The sequence below is a fragment of the Oryza sativa genome, chromosome 9, assembly GCF_034140825.1.
Source record: "Oryza sativa Japonica Group chromosome 9, ASM3414082v1".
Lineage (NCBI taxonomy): Eukaryota > Viridiplantae > Streptophyta > Magnoliopsida > Poales > Poaceae > Oryza > Oryza sativa.
The window spans coordinates 8,604,767-8,616,275 of NC_089043.1; the positions used below are offsets into that span (position 1 = coordinate 8,604,767).

An 11,509-nucleotide genomic window follows, 5' to 3' on the forward strand; every position below is an offset into this window, starting at 1 on the left:
ACCCTCCCGAGGGCGGCGCCACAGGATCCGCTACCCACCGACGCCATCGCCTCCCTTGCTCCCGCCCCCGCACCCACTGTTGCCCCTCCCAGCCACCGGCGCCCGCTCAAAGAGGGAGAGAAAGAAGAAAAGAAAGAGAGAGGAGAGGAGAGGGGGAGAGTGAGGAGAGGAGTTGGAAGAAATTTGAAGTGGTCGGAGGGAAAAGAGAGTAGATAGAGTAAAAAAATATGTGAAGGGGTGGTAGTTTTGCATGCAAGAGGGGGAGAGAGGAGAGGAGTTGGAAGAAATTTGAAGTGGTTAGAGGGAAAAGAGAGTGGACAGAGATAAAGAAATATGTGAATGGGTGGTAGTTCTGCATACGGACCACTTAAGAGATCCACATTTGAAAATAAGCATATTTTTGCATGCGGCCCTTAAGAGGCCCATCTGCGAGAAAAGATTTTTGTATGTTGGTCTCTTAAGGAACTGTATGCGAAAATGTAGTTCGATTTTTTGTAGACGCCGCCAGTTACGGTCCGTTTGCAACCGAAAGGGGTCATCGTATATAAAAATCATTTTTGTAGTAGTGTGTGTTTTGTTTGGGGACCAAGTGGAATGAGTTACACCTATCCTACAGATTAGCTTGAGTCTTTCTTTCTTGAATTAAAAAATTATAGTACTTTCTCCATTCTAAAATGTAGCTATCTAGTACAGTATGTGATATTACCTAGTACTACAAATCTGGACCAGAGGTATCATGTATTAGGTAGCTATATTTTGGGACAGAGGAAGTATTAGGAATTTTCTCAAGACACCTAGACTTCAAGATATATGTTTGGTAGCTTTGTCACAAATAAGATACTTCAACACAAGATGAATCCTACGGAGCATGTGAATCATGCATACCGGATGACAGGAATACATGCCATATGTGTGTGCCTCTGCTTGGCCACGGTTCCAAACAAAACTCTGTAGGTAGTTTGTTGGATTGCAATTTCAGTTACATATACCACTGAACAATCCCACACTAGCAAGAAACAATATGCACAACATGTATCCATACTCTTCCAATCCCTCGACAGATCGATTGTTTGGTTCTTGGCTCCACGAGGAAGATAAACACATCTGACACTAATGCTGCTAGGAAGGCTCGAGATAAAGCAAACTAGAGACATAATCCCTCCGTAAAAAAAAACTCAAATCTTGACAATGAACTATTGTACAGATTCATCGCTAGGATTTAATTTTTTTAAGGGATAAGAGAGTAAGCCATCAACGGTGATGGGACGTTGACCGGACAGGATGGAAAACACTCAGCAAAACGAAGAAGAATATGCACTGGTCATCTCACAGGTGTGCGTGTGGCTGCCTGAGCCGACAAGGGGAAAGAGGGGGAGAGAGAAGGAGGTGTGTGTGAGTGCCGTTCCTCATGGTTGGGAATATTACCCTCCCGCACAGAACACGGAGCAGTCTATTAGCACATGATTAATTAAGTACTCCCTCCATCTATTTTTGATAGTCATATTTCATCTTGGCACACAGAGCAAGGATAAGTAATTCTACTTATCATCCATTTAAATATGCTACTAGTCATTCTCATAAACAAGCGATTCATTAATATTTACATTTCTCAATGCCCATGTAACCAATCATGTATGGAAGAATGAAGAGTCATGCATTAAATCTAAGAAAGTCATTAATATAATAAGTTGTTAGATTGAAATATGCCTATCAAAAATAAAATTTTCAGATTTGGAAATATGACTATCAAAAATTGATGGAGGGAGTATTAGCTTTTTTTTAAAAAAATAAATCAATATGATTTTTTTAAACAACTTTCGTATAGAATCTTTTTTAAAAAATACTCTTTTTAATAGATCAGTTTGAAAAGCTTGCGTGTAGAAAATGAGGGAGAGACATTGGGAACCCTCCTAAACGAACTCAGCCACTGGTATGCTGAAAAACTAGACCGGCCTGCCGTTTTACACGAAGAAATTAGAGCTGGGTATCCTAATTGAAGTGGTTTGCTACAAAGATCACCCATGTAGCATGATGATTGATGTGAACCGTAAGGACCGGATGGTATTTGGAGAAAAACCGGTGAACCAGGCTAACGTGAACTTGTGGTTTGGCCAATAGACGGGCCAGCCAAGAAAGGCCTACTTCACTTGTTGAGGCCTAACTAAGGGCCCTTTGATTTAGAGGAAAAATATAGAAATTTTAGAGGATTTCAATCCTATAAGAAAAATTCCTATGAAGCCCTTTGAAACAAAGGATTGAATCCTATCCAATCCTTTGAAATTCCTATGGAATGGACAATCCTATAGAGATTTTGGAGGAAATTTAACAAGAGCTCCAACCTCTTGCTAACTTTCCTTTGAGTCTATCTCTCTCATCCAATTTTTGTGTTTTTCCTGTGGTTCAATCAAACGGTCGTTTCTGTATTTTTCCTGTGTTTTGCAATTCTTTGTTTTAAACTTATATTCCTATCAAAATTTTACGTTTTTTCTGTTACTACGTTTTCTCAATCCTGCGATTCAAAGCGGCCCTAAGTTTTTTACCCACAAATCAGGAAAACAAATAAAGTAAAGCAAGAGAGGTGGATTTTCAGACTTTACCATCTGGCCAACTTGTGTCCAGTAAGAAATACATATAAGAAAAAGGTGTTTCGGTGAGCCCTCTCCTTTGTCCGCCTAATCTCGACGGCGACGGCGAGATTCGACAGAAGCTCCCCTCGTGAGCTCCTTTTGTCAGCACCGGCAACATGATCTATTAGCAGGTCCTCCACTCCAATCCCCTCAGATGAGAACGGGCTCGACGTGCCGCCGCCGCTCCGGCAACACTATCCAGTAGCAGCTTGTCCCCCGCCGTCCGCCGATGACCATGACGACGAGGTCGACATGCAACGACGGAACGACCTCGCTCCAGGCTCCAGCTAGCCACGATTTTCTCCCATCTGAACGTACGCAAAGATCGATCGGGCTGATCGAAACAACGAGCAAAATCAATCCGTTTCCAATTCCACAAATGGGCCGATGGAAAGAACGAGAAAAAGATCGTGTCCCAGGGAACTGCAATGTGAAAGAAGGGTAGACACTCATTTTATTCGGCCTTTTCGAGGGAAAATGAAATAGAAATGAGAAAATCTAGACAGAAGTAACCGGCAGTGGTAGAAAAAGTAACGGTGGAAAATTTTCAATGGTATTAAAGTTTACCCCCGAACTTTCAATGGTACGAAGGTAAACTTGTAAACTTTCGATTATATAGAAAGGAGAGAGGAGGATTAGAAGGAGGAAACGTAAGTAATGTACGACCGTACTTGAGGTTTGGGCTGGTTGGAGAGAAGGGAAAGAGGTGTGGAGATTATGTATACCTCATACCTACACGGCATGTATAGTACAACTGGGTATGGGGTGCCATGTATAGATAGAATATCTTTAAAGGGGCTTGGGTTAAATTCCAAACTTATATGTCAAAGAAATACCCGGGATTCTAGTCGGTTACGATTGAATCTTATCTGTAAATACCTATTACGTTAGGGATATAGACTGTATTTTGTAATACGGATCCCTTCCCCTATATAAGAAGGGGTCCGGGTGCCTCTTGGGGCACGTTTTTCTCCCAGATCATACGATCAATAATACACTCGGCGGATCAATCCCCGGATAGGAGTAGGGTATTACTTCTTGATTAAGAAGGCCTGAACCTGTATAAAATTCCTTATCTCTCAACCCATCCACTTTTCCAGCTTGATAGCCACCCCTTTTAGTATTGCCGAAAACTTGTTTCGACAGTTGGCGCGCCAGGTAGGGGCAGCGTCAAGTTCTTCGCCGACTAGTGCGATGGGTTTCGTCTCCGGCATCGACGACTTCGTCTTCCCTCCCGAGCAGGCGTTCCAGTTCGGCAGCCTCGACTTCATCACCAACGACATCGGCAGGATTTCTCTCCTCGACTCGGAATCGAACCAGTCAGGAAGAGGCCAGGTCTCTGCCCCGTTCAGTATCCCGAACTCGGCCGAGATCTACACCAAGATCATCTCAGTCGAGTTGGCCCCAAACCACTCGGACGAGATCTAATCTACTCCAACACGACCCGATCAAGACGATGGAGCCTATCCGCCAATTCTAATGAAACTCCCCGATGACTTGGCTACCGTCTTCACCACAAGGGCGTCCTCTCCCCGTAGGTCTAGGCGGGATCCGGCCCCGGCCCCGATCCTGTCTAGCTCCAGGGAAGTCGGCGTCATACTCCAACCTCTCGGCACGGTTTCGACGGAACAATTGGACGGCTACCTCAGCTCCCCCGGTGTCGACTCACGACCAATCGAGATCGTAGAGCACGATGACTTCGGCTACCACTACGACTACCGCAACCTCGACAACTTCGCCGAAGGCTTTGAAGATAACTACATGCCCCTCTACTTCGGCATTTTCATGGCCGACAACGAGACGGAAGAAAAGCGTCAAGCCCAAGAAGTAGAAGAACAGCGCGTGCGACAAGAAGCCGAACGTCGCCGACTAGAGGAGGAGCGTCAAGCACAAGAGCGAGAACGGCTGCAGCGTGAGCAACAGGAGCGCGAGCGGCTACAAAGGAGGCCGAGGACCGGCGACAGCGCGCCTTGGAGGCCGGGCGGCGAGCACGGGAACTCATCGGGCAGCAAGACGTCGAGGGGACGACGGTTTTTCGCACTCCTCAGCAGAACGCGGTTGCAGCGATCACCCTCCTCGACACCCTCCTCAAGGAAGACGCACTCAATCAGGCCAATCACGTCGTCAACATCTTGAACCAGACCAAGACCATGATCGCAGCTTCGGTCCCGATTAACTCCGCAAGCGTCCGCACGCCGACTGGCAGCCGAGTTCCTCCTCTTCGATCTCGAGACTATCACCAACCGAGCCTCAGCGTCGTCAGCACCGGCAACATGATCTATTAGCAGGTCCTCCACTCCAATCCCCTCAGATGAGAACGGGCTCGACGTGCCGCCGCCGCTCCGGCAACACTATCCAGTAGCAGCTTGTCCCCCGCCGTCCGCCGATGACCATGACGACGAGGTCGACATGCAACGACGGAACGACCTCGCTCCAGGCTCCAGCTAGCCACGATTTTCTCCCATCTGAACGTACGCAAAGATCGATCGGGCTGATCGAAACAACGAGCAAAATCAATCCGTTTCCAATTCCACAAATGGGCCGATGGAAAGAACGAGAAAAAGATCGTGTCCCAGGGAACTGCAATGTGAAAGAAGGGTAGACACTCATTTTATTCGGCCTTTTCGAGGGAAAATGAAATAGAAATGAGAAAATCTAGACAGAAGTAACCGGCAGTGGTAGAAAAAGTAACGGTGGAAAATTTTCAATGGTATTAAAGTTTACCCCCGAACTTTCAATGGTACGAAGGTAAACTTGTAAACTTTCGATTATATAGAAAGGAGAGAGGAGGATTAGAAGGAGGAAACGTAAGTAATGTACGACCGTACTTGAGGTTTGGGCTGGTTGGAGAGAAGGGAAAGAGGTGTGGAGATTATGTATACCTCATACCTACACGGCATGTATAGTACAACTGGGTATGGGGTGCCATGTATAGATAGAATATCTTTAAAGGGGCTTGGGTTAAATTCCAAACTTATATGTCAAAGAAATACCCGGGATTCTAGTCGGTTACGATTGAATCTTATCTGTAAATACCTATTACGTTAGGGATATAGACTGTATTTTGTAATACGGATCCCTTCCCCTATATAAGAAGGGGTCCGGGTGCCTCTTGGGGCACGTTTTTCTCCCAGATCATACGATCAATAATACACTCGGCGGATCAATCCCCGGATAGGAGTAGGGTATTACTTCTTGATTAAGAAGGCCTGAACCTGTATAAAATTCCTTATCTCTCAACCCATCCACTTTTCCAGCTTGATAGCCACCCCTTTTAGTATTGCCGAAAACTTGTTTCGACAGTTGGCGCGCCAGGTAGGGGCAGCGTCAAGTTCTTCGCCGACTAGTGCGATGGGTTTCGTCTCCGGCATCGACGACTTCGTCTTCCCTCCCGAGCAGGCGTTCCAGTTCGGCAGCCTCGACTTCATCACCAACGACATCGGCAGGATTTCTCTCCTCGACTCGGAATCGAACCAGTCAGGAAGAGGCCAGGTCTCTGCCCCGTTCAGTATCCCGAACTCGGCCGAGATCTACACCAAGATCATCTCAGTCGAGTTGGCCCCAAACCACTCGGACGAGATCTAATCTACTCCAACACGACCCGATCAAGACGATGGAGCCTATCCGCCAATTCTAATGAAACTCCCCGATGACTTGGCTACCGTCTTCACCACAAGGGCGTCCTCTCCCCGTAGGTCTAGGCGGGATCCGGCCCCGGCCCCGATCCTGTCTAGCTCCAGGGAAGTCGGCGTCATACTCCAACCTCTCGGCACGGTTTCGACGGAACAATTGGACGGCTACCTCAGCTCCCCCGGTGTCGACTCACGACCAATCGAGATCGTAGAGCACGATGACTTCGGCTACCACTACGACTACCGCAACCTCGACAACTTCGCCGAAGGCTTTGAAGATAACTACATGCCCCTCTACTTCGGCATTTTCATGGCCGACAACGAGACGGAAGAAAAGCGTCAAGCCCAAGAAGTAGAAGAACAGCGCGTGCGACAAGAAGCCGAACGTCGCCGACTAGAGGAGGAGCGTCAAGCACAAGAGCGAGAACGGCTGCAGCGTGAGCAACAGGAGCGCGAGCGGCTACAAAGGAGGCCGAGGACCGGCGAAAGCGCGCCTTGGAGGCCGGGCGGCGAGCACGGGAACTCATCGGGCAGCAAGACGTCGAGGGGACGACGGTTTTTCGCACTCCTCAGCAGAACGCGGTTGCAGCGATCACCCTCCTCGACACCCTCCTCAAGGAAGACGCACTCAATCAGGCCAATCACGTCGTCAACATCTTGAACCAGACCAAGACCATGATCGCAGCTTCGGTCCCGATTAACTCCGCAAGCGTCCGCACGCCGACTGGCAGCCGAGTTCCTCCTCTTCGATCTCGAGACTATCACCAACCGAGCCTCAGCGTCGTCGACGCCGGAACCAGTCGCAGGAGCAGGGATCACGACGAGCGATCCGTTCACTCGCCTCCTGACCGACACAGGGAGCGTCGAGCTGAACGTCCCCGCTCCCCATATCGCAGGCATCCCATCGATCTTTGCGAAACTATCAACCAGCGCCGCGCGGCAAGAGGCTACAACCCCCACCATTCACCAGATCGTTACGACGACGGCGTGGATGGAGTTGCTACCTTCACAAGTGACCTGCATCGAGTGGATTGGGCAGCCGGCTTCAAGCCGACTGGAATCGAGAAGTATGACGGCACCACTAATCCTGAGTCTTGGCTTACCGTCTACAGTCTCGCAATTCGCGCAGCAGGAGGAGACAGCAAAGCTATGGCAAACTATCTGCTCGTAGCCCTAGCGGATTCTGCCCGGTCCTGGCTTCACGGGCTACCCCGTGGCATGATCGGATCTTGGGCGGAACTTCGCGACCACTTCATCGCCAATTTCCAAGGCACCTTTGAACGCCCTGGCACCCAGTTCGATCTTTACAACGTTGTCCAGAAGTCCGGAGAATCCCTTCGAGATTACATTCGATGTTTTTCTGAGCAACGCAACAAGATCTCCGATATCACCGACGACGTCATCATCACCGCCTTCACCAAGGGCATTCGCCACGATCTCTTAGTCGGCAAGTTTGGACGCAAGCCTCCCAGGACAGTCAAGCAGATGTTCGAGAAAGCCAATGAGTACGCAAAAGCTGAAGATGCTGTCACCGTATCCAAGCAGTCGGGCACTACTTGGAAGCCGAAGAAAGATACACTGACCACAGGAGGGAGTGGAAGTACCAATCACAAGGATCGCAAGCGTAAACCTGAGGAACTTGTGGCAACCACTACACCATCCTCCCGACAACATTCGCGCGTCAACACTTTCGACAAGATCATGAACTCTCAATGTCCGCATCCTCCAAATTCCAACCACGCAGCCAAAGACTGCTTTGTCTATAAACAGTTCGCAGAGCAATACGCCAAGAACGCACGCAAGACGACTGACGGAGATTAAAGCACGACAAAGAAGAAGGATGATGAAGATGATGCCCCGACTGGTTTTCAAGATCATCGCAAGGAACTCAACCACATCTTTGGCAGAACCCTGGCTTATGAATCCAAGCGAAAGCAAAAGGTGACTGAACGGGAGATCAATGCTGTTCAGCCCGACACGCCCCAATATCTTCGGTGGTCAGAAACAACTATCAAGTTTGACCGCTCGGATCACCCTGACCGAGTGGTCCACCCGGGGCGGTGCCCCCTGGTACTAGACCCAGTGGTTCGCAGTGTCTAGCTCCGAAGATCCCTCATCAATGGTGGCAGCGCACTCAACATCCTTTTCACCAAGACTCTGGACAACATGCAAATCCCTCGCACGGAATTGAAGCCAAGTAATGCGCCCATTCACGGAGTCATCCCCAGGCTGTCTTCTACTCCACTCGGCCAGATCACTCTACCGGTTACTTTTGGCACTCGGGAGAACTTTCGCACAGAGAATATTTGCTTCGAAGTTGCTGATTTTGAGACAGCGTACCATACCATACTCGGACGCCCGGCATTAGCCAAGTTCATGACTGTCCCGCACTACACCTACATGATGATGAAGATGCCAGGTCCCAGAGGAGTCATATCCCTGCGGAGCGACATCAAGCAAGCTGTCACTTGCAACAAGGAAAGCTGTGAGATAGCCCAAACCCGCGAGATCACACTCGCTCGAGAAGAAATCCGACTGGCTGCGTCCACAGCAACCGAAGGAGAAGTGCCTACGACCAAGATGTCAAAGGGCGGAGAAGGCGACGCCAAGACCAAGAAGATTCCCCTAGATCCCTTTGACCCTACTAAGACTGCTGTAATAGGCGCTGAGTTAGATTATAAATAGGAAAGCGCGCTCATCACCTTTCTTCAAAATAATAAAGATATCTTTGCGTGGAAACCATCTGATATGCCTCGTATTCCTAGAGAGGTGAAGCACTCTTTACATGTTAAGGAAGATGCTAAACCTATCAAGCAACGACTCCGCCGTTTCTCACAGGATAGGAAAGATGCGATCAAGGAGGAATTGACCAAGCTGTTAGCAGCAGGCTTCATCAAGGAAGTCCTACATCCCGACTGGCTGGCCAACCCAGTCCTGGTTTGGAAGAAGACGGGGCAATGGCGCATGTGTGTTGATTACACCAACCTCAATAAATCTTGTCCCAAAGATCCCTTCGGGGTACCTCGCATTGACCAGGTAGTTAATTCAACGGCCGGCTGCGAGTTACTCAGTTTTTTGGATTGCTACACAGGATATCATCAGATCCGACTAAAGGAGTCCGACTGTTTAAAGACTTCGTTCATCACGCCCTTCGGGGCCTACTGCTACATCACCATGCCTTTTGGATTAAAGAATGCAGGAGCAACTTATCAACGCATGATCCAGAGATGCTTTTCAACTCAGATTGGTCGCAACGTTGAAGCTTATGTTGATGATGTAGTTGTCAAGACCAAGCAGAAGGATGATTTGATTACGGATCTAGAAGAGACCTTTGCGGGCATCCGTGCTTTCAGGATGAAATTAAACCCTGAAAAGTGCATCTTCGGAGTATCGTCAGGGAAGCTGCTTGGCTTTATGGTGTCCCATAGAGGCATACAAGCCAACCCGGAGAAAATCAACGCCATCCTCAACATGAAACTGTCGAGTTCCTAGAAAGATGTTCAAAAGTTAACTAGATGCATGGCGGCGCTCAGTCGGTTTGTCTCACGACTTGGCGAGCGGGGGAAGCCCTTTTTCAAGTTGTTAAAGAAAACCGACAACTTCCAGAGGGGACCCGAAGCACAAAAAGCCTTTGAAGACTTCAACAAACTTCTCACTACTCCACCAGTCTTAGCTTCACCAGATCCGCAAGAGCCGTTGTTGTTATACGTGTCAGCGACTTCCCAGGTTGTGAGCACAGTCCTGGTTGTCGAGCGTGAGGAAGAAGGCCATGTTCAAAAAGTCCAACGACCAATCTATTTCGTCAGCGAGGTTTTGGCCGACTTCAAGATAAGATATCCTCAGGTTCAAAAGTTATTGTATGGTGTTTTGATTACCGTTAGGAAATTATCCCACTATTTTCAAGGTCACTCGGTTCGGGGATATACTTCACACCCGCGAAGCAAATGGGCGGATCGCAAAGTGGGCCTTAGAGTTGATGTCTTTGGATCTATCCTTCAAGCCGCGAACTTCGATCAAGTCCCAAGCTTTAGCAGACTTCATCGCCAAGTGGACCGAGTGCCAAGAAGACACGCCTACAGAGAAGATGGAGTATTGGACTATGCATTTTGACGGGTCAAAGAGGCTTTCAGGCACCGGAGCGGGGGTTGTTCTAATCTCCATGACTGGAGAGAGGTTGAACTACGTATTATGGATACATTTTTCTGCGTCCCATAACGTGGCGGAATATGAGGCACTACTTCACGGATTAAGGATTGCGATCTCCTTGGGAATTCGGCGTCTGATAGTTCGTGGAGATTCTCAGTTGATTGTTAATCAAGTCATGAAAGAGTGGTCCTGCCTTGATGATAACATGACCGCCTATCGTCAGGAGGTACGCAAGTTAGAAGATAAATTTGATGGCCTTGAGCTAACCCATGTCCTTCGACATAATAATGAGCCAGCCGACAGACTGGCTAATTTTGGTTCAAAATGAGAAGCAGCTCCTTCCGACGTGTTTGTTGAATATCTTTATGAGCCAACCATACCAAGGAAATAAATAATCGAGGCCACGGACACTCAAGAAGTAGGCATGATTGAAGCCGACTGGAGAGAGCCCCTCATTAGATTTTTGACTAAACAAGAGCTCCCTCAAGATAAAGATGAAGCCGAGCGGATGTCCAGGCGCAGCAAACTTTATGTCATACATGAGACCGAGCTGTACAAGAAAAGTCCATCAGGGATTCTGCAACGTTGTGTGTCTTTGGAGGAGGGAAGACAATTGCTAAGAGATATACATTCAGGCATCTGTGGCAATTACGCTGCCGCACGACCCATCGTTGGCAAGGCTTATCGGCAAGGTTTCTTCTGGCCAACAGCTGTATCTGACGCGGACAAAATTGTGCGAACATGTGAATGTTGTCAATTTTTCGCTCGACAAACTCATCTACCGGCTCAGGAGTTGCAAACCATCCCGTTATCTTGGCTGTTCGCGGTTTGGGGGCTCGACATGGTTGGCCCGTACAAAAAGGCTATCGGTGGTTATACTCATCTCTTTGTAGCTGTTGACAAATTTTCCAAGTGGATCGAAGCCAAACCGGTCGTCACAATCACGGCAAACAAGGCTAGAGATTTTTTTATCAACATTGTGCACCGTTTTTCGGTACCCAATCGGATAATAACTAATAACGGCACTCAATTCACTGGCGGAGTATTTAAAGATTTTTGCGAGGACTTCGGCATCAAAATTTGTTATGCCTCCGTAGCGCACCC

At 48.3% G+C, this 11,509-nt stretch overlaps 1 pseudogene; it reads left to right on the plus strand.

The window, feature by feature from the left end:
* Positions 1-3,821: 3,821 nt before the first annotated feature.
* On the plus strand, positions 3,822-4,763 carry LOC136351858 (uncharacterized; annotated as a pseudogene).
* Positions 4,764-11,509: the final 6,746 nt, after the last annotated feature.